The sequence below is a fragment of the Mus musculus genome, chromosome 16 (assembly GCF_000001635.26).
Source record: "Mus musculus strain C57BL/6J chromosome 16, GRCm38.p6 C57BL/6J".
Lineage (NCBI taxonomy): Eukaryota > Metazoa > Chordata > Mammalia > Rodentia > Muridae > Mus > Mus musculus.
In genome coordinates, this window is record NC_000082.6 from 12,673,791 (window position 1) to 12,687,485 (window position 13,695).

General features: G+C 43.7%; 1 long non-coding RNA gene across 2 annotated transcripts in view; it reads right to left on the minus strand.

Moving 5' to 3' along the window:
* Gm45919 overlaps window positions 1-10,455 on the minus strand; it is a 120,756-nt gene extending 110,301 nt beyond the window's left edge. The window contains exons 1-2 of one of the 2 annotated variants that reach the window (XR_875919.2): window positions 10,265-10,455; window positions 6,107-6,251 (exon numbers count right to left, since the gene is read on the minus strand). This is a non-coding gene — a long non-coding RNA (predicted gene, 45919). The remainder of the gene's footprint in view (window positions 1-6,106; window positions 6,252-10,264) is intronic. The other variant, XR_001782011.2, reaches the window with a different exon arrangement.
* Between the last annotated feature and the right edge of the window lie 3,240 nt (window positions 10,456-13,695).

Sequence of the window (13,695 nt, forward strand, 5' to 3'; positions counted from 1 at the left end):
TTAAAGGCATGTGCCACCACTCCTGGCAGATGTTCACTTTGAATCTTACAATATGTCTACTTCATTGGAATTAAGATCAAAAGATCAAGAAATTAGTGTGGAGCCTTAGGGTGGGTGGGTGTTTTCAAGAGAGTGTGGTGTAACTGGTTAAAAGGGAATTAAGGGACAGAAATGTGGTGAGGGGGTGTAGGAGGGTAGGGTAGAGGAAGAATAAATACCACTAAAAACCATTCAAAAAGTTATATAGAAACCTAATACTGTAGAATCTTCTTGATGGGTAGATGGGAAGTAGAGAGATGGTGGATGGATACATAGATAAATGGTAGATAGATAGATAGATAGATAGATAGATAGATAGATAGATAACAGATAGATAGATAATAGATAACAGATAGATAGATAGATAGATAGATAGATAGATAGATAGATAGATAGATGATAGATAGGGGAGAGAGACAGAGAGACACAGAGAGAGAGACAGACAGAGAGACAGAGGGAGATTAAATTGCTCTATGAGGGAACAATAGGCACCAGAGAGTAACAGATAATCCTAGTAACAGGAATGGATTATTCTCTTTTGGAATTTCTGGCCATTGAGATTCCATAGATGCTTCCAAACATTGCAAGCTATTGTCAATCCTACTGGTTACTCTCCAGAATGGAACAGTAAGGCTATATATTGCTGAAGGCATTGTGTACTTGAGTCAGAGAACATGGAGAAACCAAGCTGGTACTGACCTGGAGGCCTCAACTCTATGGGATAACTTCCATAGTTCTGAAAGGCACTGTGAACAACACTAGTGTAGAGAGGAATCATAGTCTAAGGCAACTCTGAACCCTGAGAGCCATAATAATGACTGGCCTGGCAAGACATGTGTACTGATGCAATGGTGTCAGGAACATCAGGGCAGTAAGTAACCATCCTCTGATTGGATTTAACTCCCACTCCAGAAGAAACATCTAGGCCTGGCACCATTCTTGGATCATGGACCAGTGGATAAACAGTTCATGGGCCCTAGGGAAGACTCTATAACTGTTACCTTGCTAAATGGACATAAAATCAAACCAATTCCTAATGACTCATCATAGACTGATGCATTGCTCAACCTTTATCTGAGGAAACATCTATTTGCACTAGATGCCAAATAACACCAGCACTCACAACTGACCAAAGTGCAGAGAATAAAAGACTAAGGAATGCTTAGCCCTGAATAGGTCACTCTCTCTCTCTCCATATATCCATATATATATCCCTGTTATCCCAAAGCAGTTCATAGATCATTATGGAAGGGGTAGAAAGAATTTACAAGCCAAAAAGCAAGCAGTAGTAGTCACAAGGAGTGTCTTCTGAATATATCAAACAGTCATACGTATGAACTCCCACAGCATGCACAAACCTGTACAAGTTTAAGCCAGACCAAATCCCAGTATGAATAGAGGAAATGGACTCAAAGCCTAGCTAGGGAACAATCAGCAATTGATATCTGCTGAGATAGAGTCGGTATTTTTTTCAAAGTGCAACACCTGATCCAGTGGAGGGCTACATATCTAAGAGTACATGAGCAGTACAAATTGGACTTAGTAGATTCAAGCAAATAAAGAGGACACCAAGTTGGCTGTGTAGGAAATGGGAAATTTTTCTGGGAGAAGTTGGGGGAATGAATATGATCCAAATTCATTGGGCAAAATTCTAAAAAAAGATGAAATAATTTAAAAAAATGGCAGGGGGTAGACTTAGTGGTTAAGAGCACTGACTGCTCTTCCAGGGGTCCTGAGTTTAATTCCCAGCAACCACATGGTGACTCATAAACAACTGTAATGGGATCCAATGCACTCTTCTGGTGTGTCTGAAGACAGTAACAGTGTACCCACAGACATATAATCTTTAAAAAAGGTAGATGGCATCTAAAGATGACATCTGAAGTTGACCTCTGTTCTCCACACATTCTTACAGATTCATCCACACCTTTGCATGTGAACACACACACACACACAAATGCACGCACACGCGCATATACACTTTAGAGGTAGGAGAAGGGTCATAGCTATCCTGTAGGATTACTCTGAGAACTTGCCCACTTGGGAGCTGCACAGAGCCCTCGGGCAGCTGCTGAAGAGGAGCATCACAAGGCTGGAGGACTGCTTTGCCTTCCCTCATTGCTCTGCTCTGTCTCATTCAGGGAGGACATAAAGACAAAGAGAGACTTTGGGAGATGGAGTGAATGCCAACCACATCGGTGGCTATCACTTTAATTTAAATCCCCTTTTCTGCTGGCCTCACTGAGGAGCGTGATGATAATTCCCTTCCAGGTTTCATTCCTTAAGTAGAGCCAATTTGACTCATTGTCTCCCTGTAGGCACCAGGAGGATTAAAGCCAGCTGTCTTTACTGACTTGTCCCTGCTCTGAATAGAATCTGGATGGAGGAGATATCAAGGGTGAATTCCCTACTATATGACTTATTCACCTTGAGGACAAAGGTCAAGGATTCTGGGATGTGCCCACTGCACAATAGATCCATAGTTTCTTCTGGATAACCTCGGGGGAGGGCCTTTGAAGGAGGAAGCTGCATGGCCAGAACTGAGCAGGACCCTTGTAGAACCTAAGAGAAATGTCAGTCATGGTGAGCTAGACAAGCTTCAAATCAAGCAGGCTGGGCTCCAGTAGCTGCCCCAGGACCTGGGTAGGTTGTCTAAGCTCACTGAGCATACAGAATGGGGTAATTTTATTTACAGATATGTAGCTGTATATGAACATACATGTATAGAAATACACACATACTCCATAACACACCAGGAAACATGTTGGTAGATTTCATTATTGTGTAAGTTTCATAGGGTGTACATACACAAACTAAGACAGTCATGAAACCTTATCTTACAAGACCACCATCACATATGGTTTTTCTTTTAACCAAAGGGTCACTACGCAACACATGCCTCTATGTGTCAGTGTATATGAGTATTTGTGTATATATGTAAATCTAATCAATATTTTTTCTTAATTGGGAAAATGCTCACTGTATGTCTAATGGCTGCTTCTGAACTATGTCTTCTTTCCTTCCTGAAACCACTCTTTCAAGCCCATGCCAAAGCTGTGTGTGTGTGTGTGTGTGTGTGTACATGTGAATGTGTTTGCATATGCATATGTGTGAGCATATCATATATGTATGTGCATATGTGAGTTGTGTGTTCACGTGTGTGAGTGTGAGGAGGCGTGTGCATGTGACTACATATGTGAATGCTTGTGTGTGTGCATGATCGTGTGTGTGTGTGTGTGTGTGTGTGTGTGTGTGTGAATGTGTGTAATTAGGACAGACCTTGGATGTAGTTCCTCAGGAGTCATCTACCTTATGTTTTAGTCAGAGTCTTTCATTGAGACCTGAGGTTTGCTAAACAGGCTGAGCTGGCTGGGACTCACCTGACTCCATCTCCTCAGCACTTGGATTGCAAACATATGCTACCAAACCCATCTTAGATTTAGAGTTTTGGAGTTTTAGAGTGTTTTAGAGACCCCACCCAGGTCTTCATGCTTGCACAGCAAACACTTTACCTGCCCATTCTCCTTGCCAATCCTTAGTAAGCAAAGCCCTTTCTTTTCAGGCTTTTCATGATCTCTCCCATTCACTGAATATTCTACCACATAGAACATGCTGTTCACCATGGTTTCTGCCTCCTTCCAGTGACCTTCTCCCTCAGAGTATCCATTCATCTCAGGACCCCTGCCACTCCACTAGTCTATTCTGCCCTACTTCCACTCAGATTGCATGGTTTCTCTCTTTATTCTGCCCTAAATTCAAAACCTCAAACTTAAGCATCCCCTTCTCTGAGAACACTCTCTTGTCCTTATAATTCACCTTTTGTGGACTCCCAGATTCGGTCATTTCAAGAGAGCTCTTGTGAATGTTTACTGTCACTCCCCAATAGCAATCTCTGTTCTCCATATTTACTGCCTTCTTCAAGCAGCTGAGAACTACATTGCTTCATTTGGAGAATGCCATGGACTTTCTTACTTCTTCTCTTCCTAATTTGTTTCTCTAGCCAAGCCAAGGCCAGTCTAAATAAATCATGTATTCTGAAGCCCAGCACAGTCTAAGAAAGTATGTTCCATGATAACAGAGCTCAGTTTAACGTAAAAGCATAGATTTACGCAGAAAAAAAAACACTGCTGTGTTTCTCTGAAAGTTTGCCTTTTCTATTTTTCCAAGAAAATTATTAAACATATCTCCTAGCCTCCAATGCTTCTTCTTTATTGTTAGAAAATGATGAGTTATCTCTTTTGTTTTGTGATAAAATAGCAGTGCTAGGAACTGTCTCACCATCTGACCTCCAGCAAAGGACAAGTCCTACAATTCCTCCTCAGAGGGCAAGTCCCACAATTCCTCCTGTGTCCACCAGAGCACTGCTGCTGCACTTGTCCTAGTCCCTCCCTTCTAGGTCTCTGCTCTTGGTGGAGCACTTCCAAGACCGTAGTTATGCTGTCACTCTCTTTCGCACTTCTCTGCCTCTGTCTCTGTCTCTCTCTCCCTCCCTCCCTACCACCCTCCCTTTCTGTCCGTCTGTCTGTCTCTGTCTCTTCCTCCTCTCTCTTCTTTCTGTTTTTCTGTCTCTGTCTGTCTCTATATCTCAGTATCTCTCTCTTAGTATCTCTCTCTTAGTATCTCCCCCCACCTCTCTGTGCGTGTGCGTGTGCGTGTGTACGCACTTTGTGCCTAAAGGGGTCAGAGGGGACACTGCAGTATCACTTTCTACTTTGTAGCCTTGAGTCTTTTCTGAACCTAGAGTTAGACTGTTAGCCAGCAAGCCCCAGTGATCCTTCTGTCTCTGTCCTACACAGTGCAGGAGTTACAGGCATGCACAGTCGCTCGCAGCTTTTCATGTGGGTGTTGGTGTCTGAACGCAGGTCGTCATGCATCTGCATGGACAATTACCCAATACTCCAAAACTTCAACATCCCTCCTTCACTGTCTTATGTGTTTCTACTCCTCACCTCATTTATCCTCTCTATTTACAGTAAAACACCTTGTTCTCATATCCCGTGTCTTTTCTCCACACCACTTCACAAAGCCTATTCTTACTAAGGTCACCAATAACGTCCACACTACTGAAATTAAGGGCTGATCCTTAGTCATCCCACAAGAATTCCAAGCATCCTCTGGTAAATTTAAGCAGCTCAGCTTTTGTTGTCTCCCTACCTTTGGAGATGTCCTCCTCATAGCTGCCAGTTCCTCTGCTGCTGACTAATCTCTATATGTGAACCTCTGAATGCCCCCATGGTTCAGGGCTGCTCATTAGCCTGAGCTCGCTTCTTTCTCTCCTCTTCCCCATTTGAGTTGGACAGAGTTTTTATTGTTCTACAGATACATGGGAGGAATTACTTAAAAGGAGGGACTACAGCTCAGCTCATGTTTCAGTCCATGGATGGTCAGCTGACCCCATGGTGATCTAGTACATAGAATAAAGGGCAGTTGACCCTAATGGGAAAACTCCCAACTACTCAACCCCGAGGAAGTACAGAAGAGGGAGAAGGGGTTACACATTGAAAGGCACATCTCTTAGACACATACTTCACACAGACACCTCACAGTTCAACCATCTCTCAACAGGCTGTGAAGACTGCTGACGAGGCCAGAGTCTTCATTATCTAACCATCCCTGCGAAATCCTCCAAGATACATTCAAGGGTGTGCTTCATTAATCTTCTGGATAGCTCTCAATCCAATCTGGTTGATAAGGTGAACCACTGAGCTTTCTCCACATGTAGAAAAGGGACTACTTGAGAAAAGGGTGGGTCTAGGGGGAGGGAGCTAGGGGGGAACAGAAACGTTGGGGTGTGGGTAAGAGCAAAGCCTACAATGCCCCTATATGAAAATGTTATAATGGAGTCCATCATATTGTTCACAATGAATTACCCATGTAAATAGAAGCATACATTAGGTTACAGAATCTCTAAAGTTTATTTCAAACATCTTTGAGTTTGGGATTATTCAAATCCTGTATGCTGACTGGGGGTTTGTTTTGTTTGTTTCTTTGTTTTTTGGAGGTGTGTGTGTGTGTGTGTGTGTGTGTCTGTCTGTATGTCTGTCTGTCTGTCCAGACAGGGTCTCACCCTGCAGGCTGGACTGCCTGGGAACTTGCTGTGTGGCCCAGGCTGGTTTCAGACTCAAAGCCCTCTTCCTGCCTCAGCCTCCCATCTGCTCCGTCTGCTCAGTTGACAAGTGCTCTTCTTTCCTGGTGGCTTTGCTTGTTTTCTACTGCAGAAGAAACAGTGGGAAAAGAAAAGCACAAAGCACGATGCAGATCCCAAAAAGGCCTCCCTTCCCTCCCTCCCTCCCTCTCTCTGTCTCTGTCTCTGTCTCTGTCTCTGTCTCTCTCTCTCTCTCTCTCTCTCTCTCCCCTCAAAGCAGAAGGCATACCTTGTCTCTCGGATGGCACAGTAATGGAATGCCCTCTGATAGCAAAAGACACAAGGCTGTCCTTGCCCCTCTGCTGGGCTTTTATAAATGTGAAAGAGGAAAGTTGGTGGCCACAAGAGAAAAATGGTGTTATTACTAGACTCTTGAAGTAAAAAAAAAACTCACCGCAACCATTTCATAAATCACATACTGTCAGAAATGTGTTTCACAATTATTGTCTTTGGCAAAATAAAAAAAAAAATGGGCTTTCAAGTTTGTCTATATCTGTAGGAAGCTTCCTTCCCAACTGCGCTGTGTGTTCTTGCCTTCTAGACTAAATGATGCTGTGGACTGAAGTGGGGGTGGGGTGGGTGACAGTGTTCTAATGAGGAAAAGCAGAGAAACCAAGAAACAATATGGAAAATCTATCACAAACTATAGATCTTTATAAACTACCCCAACACGGTGGAGTTTCCCTTACGGAAACACACAGTTTACACAAGTAATTACTGAAGAGATCACTGTGAGAGCACTTCCATTCACCAAGTTTACAGGGCATCCAAGGGTGGCAATTACAACTGCATACAAAGACTTTGATAATGCAATCTTTTGGAGAATTAAAAAAGAGAAAGAAAGAGAGAAGGAAGGGCAGGAGGGAGGGAGGGAGGGAGGCAGGGAGGGAGGGAGGGAGGGAGGGAGGGAGGGAGGGAGGGAGGGAGGGAGGGAGGGAGGGAGGGAGAACACTGGCTGTGAACTGCTTGAAAGGGGATCCCGGCAGCACCGAGAAAGAATCCAGTGCCCAGATGGAACCTTGGCAGAACATTGGAAGCTGACCACTCATGAGCCCTGCTCTAAGGTTGATGGGGGTCAGTGGCATCCTGGTGGCTGCCAAACAATCTTCCTTTTGCTTCCTGTGACAAGGGGTCTGGATGACAGTGCAAAGGCTTTTAGCATCAAGTCCTTCCCTCAGCTCCACATCCAGTGTAGAGGTCCACAGAATGTTTACATTTACCTGTATATACACGAGCGGCATATACACAAATTAATGATTTGAGTATGATAAAATGGCCATATAAGCTCATGGGATTAAACACTAGGTCTCCAGTCGGTGTCGCTGTTTCAGAAGGTGGAACCTTACTGAAAAGTGAGTCACAGGGGAGGTTGGAGGATTTCAGGTTCTATAACCCCTCCCACTTCCTATTCACTGACTGTTTCCTGTGTGCTTATGTAATGAGTATGGCCAGATGTCTCCCCTGCAGCAATAGACTGTGTGACCTCAAACTGCAAGCTCAAAATAAGCCCATCCCGATCAGAGATGCTTCCTGGATGGCTTCTTGGCAGATATTTAGGCCATGAAAGCAATCATGTGTACACACACACACACACACACACACACACACACACACACACACTACCAATTTAACAGCACCACGGCAATTTTAGCCCAGGCTGTCTAATTGCAATGCTTCTGCCCATACCATCTTACTGTTGCATAGCAACTGCCAACACTTTGCTGCTTTGTTCATTGCCTAAGTATAGTAAGTGCCTACTCTCTACCAGTTGCCTTGTCATGAAAGGCATGCAGCAGATATGTGAGTGACTCAACTGTAGCTTCATTCTGATGCCCATTTTACTGTTGAGCAAACTGAGGTTCAGCAAGAGTAGAAAAGGCAACTTAAGCCACCTGTACTGGTTTGAATAGGAATGGCCCCCATGCACTCAAATGCTTGAATGCTTGGCCCATAGAGAGTGGCAGTATGTTAGCAGATGTGGCCCTTTTGAAGGTAGTGTGTTACTGTGGGGGCAGGCTTGAGCTATGCCCAGTGTGCCACACAGTCACTGCTGCTGCCTGTGGATCAAGTTGTATAACTCTTAGCAACTCCAGCATCATATCTGCCTGGATGCTGCTATGTTCTTGCCCTGGCGATAATGAACTTAACCTCTGAACCGTAAGCCAGCCCCAATTAAATGTTCACCTTCATAAGAGTTGCTGTGGTCATGGTGTCTCTTCACAGCGATGGAAACACTAAGACAATACTCAGCCTGCCAGTGTAAAGCTGGGCTTTGCCAGCACAGCAGAGAGCTCATCCTGAGGGCTGTGATGCCCCCCTCCCACAGCATCACTGGCCACAGCCCCTTTGCTGTTTCCATCTCCAGAACTTTTCAAGGAGGTTGCACATCAGAGGAGCTGACACAATTGTGACCAGAGCACTAATGTTCTAGCTGAGACTTCTTTCACCAGCCACTATGAAAAAGGAACAAATTTAGGACAGATGCATGTGTTTGCTTGCTTGTTTTGAGAGAGTCTTGCTTAAGTAGCCTGGACTGGCCTTAAGCTCTCAGAAATCACCCTGTCTCAGCCTCTCATGGCTGCCATATTTTAAGATGTGACTTTGATGCCTTTCATGATAGAAGACTGATACTGCCAACAAATTAGTACTTTCTGTTGTAGTTGCTGTTGTCATTGCATCCCTACCACATCATCACCACCATCATCTTCACATCCTCCTCGTCCTCCTAACTTTCTCTGTCATCACAATAGCACTAGTGACTCCAAGTAAAAGACCTAGCCAGTGCTGGGCCTTAAGCCACAAGCTATGTGTTTGTATTTCACTTTCATCTTCACAATGACTCTGCAATGTAAATGATATCTTCCTCAATTTTGTCATTGAGAAAACAGTCAAAGCAGCTGAATACTTTGTCTAAGACAACACACACGGAGAACAACAATCCAGAGAAGTGACTTCACCATCTACTTGAATCCATAGTACTCCCTGTTTTCCTAGAGAATATCCTTGTTGCCATAGCCACTATCCCAGAAGCTAGAGATCTGCAGATGGTTAATAGTTCTTCCCTTCACCTAAGAGGGAAACAGCTAGTCTTAGAAGTGTCTGTTTCAAACACAGCTGTCACTTGTAGTTCCCATTTCTCCAGTACATTCATGTGTCTCTCCTATGATCCCCCAAACTAACCAAGATGGATTGTCATGCTATGGCCTGTTATAGGGATTCTTGGAGCTCTGACCTGTCCTAGATTTCTTACTTTTGTTTTTGTTTTTGTTTTTTTGTTGTTGTTGTTTTTTGTTTTTCGAGACAGGGTTTCTCTGTATAGCCCTGGCTGTCCTGCAACTCACTTTGTAGACCAGGCTGGCCTCAAAATCAGAAATCCGCCTGCCTCTGCCTCCCAAGTGCTGGGATTAAAGGCATGTGCCACCATGCCCGGGATCTCTTACTTTTGTACCCACACCATAAATCAGAGCTGAAAATGAGTTCTGCTATCTAAGGATGGGAATAATTGACTTATTATTAGCTGCATGTCAAGAAAAGAAATAATGCATGTATGTAACACGTCACATGCATACATACATACATACATACATACATACAGGTGGATATATTAGTCCTGAGATGCACATATGTGAAACAACACAGGACAAATCAAATTACCTTTCTGTTCTAGTCATGTTCTCAGTGGACTGTCTGTCATATGTGTACCTACACGGGTGAGAAGAGCTCTTTACCCTGTTTACTGACTCAGTCTAATCTCTTCTGGATAAAGCTCACAAACACGTTGAGAAATGATGCTTTAGTGGCTATCCAGTTGGTATCAAAATAGCCATCTCAGGCAAAGGGCACTAAAACAGGCTGACCTCCCAGGAAAAGACTGTGGGGTGAGAAATGATTTGAATGGCGTATAGAAGATGGCCTATAAAAAAGGATTGAAAGTGATGAGGAAAAAAAAATGAGTCACAGGAAGAGCCAGAGCAGTGCAGGGAGAAAGAGCAGCACATGAAGATTTCCAATGGGGGAGACTGGGGAAACAGAAAGAAGTCAGCATAGCTGGACCAGGGAGGAGAGGCCAGGCATTCATACCTTCCTCCATAACCGTTTCACTCCATGGCAACCGCATCCAGCACATCCATCGTTGAATCTCCAACCTCTGGCAGATTTCCAGCCTTCAGTTTTCTCCTCTGTGCAATGTAACTAGGTGTTTGCCCATTCCAAGCCTTTACAACTAGACCTTCCTGAAAACACAGTTCAAATGCACCAAGTTACCTGCTTCAGCAAGATGCTCAACTCAGTGTGATTCCAAGTCTGGCAGGTGGCAAGCTTTATGCATGGATCAGCAAACGCAGAGTCAAGCTGGGGATTTCCAGCACAATCTTTAGGATATTTGGTTTTTCTGAATGTAAACAAGGCAAAATCCTGTGGGTAAAAATCTGGCTTCGGTGATTCCGGGCCTTTCTGAGAAGGGAGCGCTTGAAAACAGCTTCCTTCCTACTTTACAGAAAGACCTCATTCTAAAGATACCAATAAGCATTCAGTGTGAAACATTGAGGAGGATGAATTTACTAGTAAGGTCTGTTTCTCTCAGAGTTCACATAGTCTTCATCCTTGCTGCTCTTCCAACATGGCTTAGGGGGAGGACACATTTGGCTTAAGAAGTAATAGCTCAAAGACAACCATCCTCTGAAAACCTCTGTTCCTCCTTCCCTGGTGCACAGATACATGCATTCACACATTTACACATGTGCCCCTACAAGAACACACACATATAGTAGGTGAACATTAAACATATTCATCATTAAAAACACAGAAGCCCCAAAAGGAGTTCAAGTTCCGATCTTCAGTAAATGCACAGATATTATATTCATGCATACTGACAAGCACATGCATGAGGATTCTTATGCTCTGAGCACAGTAGTAATCACACATAAGCAGATTAGCTCATTCATGACCTCACAAACTTACATAAGTTCAAATAGGAAACTGTATGTGTCCACATAACTCACATATGTATAACAATTGACATACAAGCAGGTTGATGTATACATCCTTAGATTTACACACATGGAATGACATGGGACAGCCCAAATACACACCACAGTGTTGCAAACAGGGTGGATGTGTGAACATGTAGTCATGTGCATAAGAAATCAGAAACACTCATACAACACGCACCCTTCCACACAAAGCATTCACAAGCATAAATGCACACACTAGGGGGGTTTCATGTCGCTCAGAGAATTAGCATGTCATAATGAACATGTTTAGTACAGGGACTGTGCTGCACTCTCCTTCTACTCTGTGCTTTTCCACTATGAAACTGAAGACAACTGTAGTGGAATAAGTGAGGTATCAAGAAAACAAGATGCAGACTGCTCAGGATAAAACCAGAGGTCTGGTACTCATCTCTGCCAAGAAGACAGTATGAGTTCACACTCCACAGGGAGCTGGGTTTGTGCTCTTGAAATTCAGGAAGTACTCACAGAAGGAATCTCACAGGCCACTCTTCAGAATCTCTGGATCAATATTAACTGGATCCTTCCATTTGGGATTTCTTTGGCTTTGGGGTTGAGGACATCTTCCCATGAATGCTCTTTATGTGCTTAGGTCCCAGTGAGGGTGGAAAGGCCAGGTATCCTGATGGTGCACAAGTACTAGCAACCACTAAGCTGGAGTCATCAATACTTGCACATAGTTTAGGGTCCCCAGCACTGCCACACAAGGTTTTGGCTACCTTCGCTCATTTCATCCTCTGTAACAACGAAAACAGATAAACCTATTATCACTGCCAGTTTGCAGAGAGATAAAGTGAAGAGAAGATCAGTGATAAGTTGCTTAGGGCTGTGATTGATGTGTTCATATTTGAATTTAGCTCAACTTTAGAAAGACAGGCTCACAGGGTGGAAAGGCCGGAGTGTTTTAAAATAACAAGTTATTTTTAAGCCTTGTGTTTTTAACAGTCTGTTTTGATTGAGTGTAACTAAGCCCACTTCACAAGGCCTGCCTGGCTCTTTTCTCTTCTGCCAGTTGGCCTTTGTCCCATGATAACAACTCACCACAGGAAGTAAATGTCCACAAAGAATCAAAAGACGGCCATGTTGAGGTTACCGCAGTTCTCAACCACCCCATTTTTGATGCTCTGGGTTCAAATATTCCTTTGTTGGGAAGCTGGCCTATTCTTATGACATATTTGTTTACTAGCCTCTACCCACCAGATGACAAACCATTGCACACCTCTATCAGGTGTGTCAATCAAGGGTGTCTCTAGATAGTGCCAGATGGCCCATAGGAGACAAAGTCACTCCTGCTTGTGACTCACTGGACTACACATCCCTGAACTTACTTTGCTAAACATTGCAAGGTGTATTACAATGCACTGTTCTCCCCAGCAGATCCAAGCCTTAGCTCCTATAGCACCTTCTCTTTTAAGATGGAAACTGAGGCATCAAAATACCCAATAAGAGACAGGTTTATTGTTTCCTACAGTTTGAGAGAATAAAACCAAGCATTGAAGAGAAGGCAAGGACACAGGGATGGGAGGCTCTTAGGTCATATTAGACTCACGGTCAGGTAGCAGAGTGAATAGGAGATGGGAGCAGGCTATAACTTCTCAAAGCATGCCAACAATAATAACCTACTCTCCCTGGCAAAGCTCCACATCTCAGGGATTCCACAGCTTTCCCAAGTAGCACCACCACCATCTAGGGTCCAAGGGTTCAAATCCATTTGCCTAAGGGAGACTTTTGACATTCAAACAGCCATCTCTGAAAGAGCAGACTATCTATCTCAGGTTCAGTTATGATTCCACCATCTTCTGCTAGTTTATATGTAGGCATGTGAAATGGTGCAACTGGATTTGAACTCAAATATTTTCCTGCATCCCCCTGGTTGAGGATTGTGAGTCACCATCAAACTGTTACCTTTAGTTACTGCCAATTAACTTTCTTACAGGTGAGCATGCTTTCCATCATTACAGGGGTAGCAAGGAAGAAATCAACGTAAATGCTGACCTTCATCTGTTTGTGACACAAAATAAATGAGCCTGAGCTGTTAAAAATTAAATGTAAATACTGTTAAAATCTAATTTGTTCCAGGTCCTTTATAATAGTAGAAGACCAAAACTTCCAGGAGAGGACACTCTATTCTAGGGAATTTCAAAGGCTAAAAAGGAAAAAGAAGAAGGAGGAGGAGGAGGAGGAGGAGGAGGAGGAGAGGGAGGAGGAGAGGGAGGAGGAGGAGGAAGAAGAAGAGGAAGAAGAAGAGGAAGAAGAAGAGGAAGAAGAAGAAGAAGAAGAAGAAGGAGGAGGAGGAGGAGGAGGAGGAGGAGGAGGAGGAGGAGGAGGAGGAGGAGGAGGAGGAGGAGAAGAAGAAGAAGAAGAAGAAGAAGAAGAAGAAGAAGAAGAAGAAGAAGAAGAAGAAGAAGAAGAAGAAGAAGAAGAAGAAGAAAGGTGTCTACCCCCTTCTTCCTGGTGATTAAATTCAGTTTGAGCTGAGTATTGCCCACAGCCTTGTAGCAT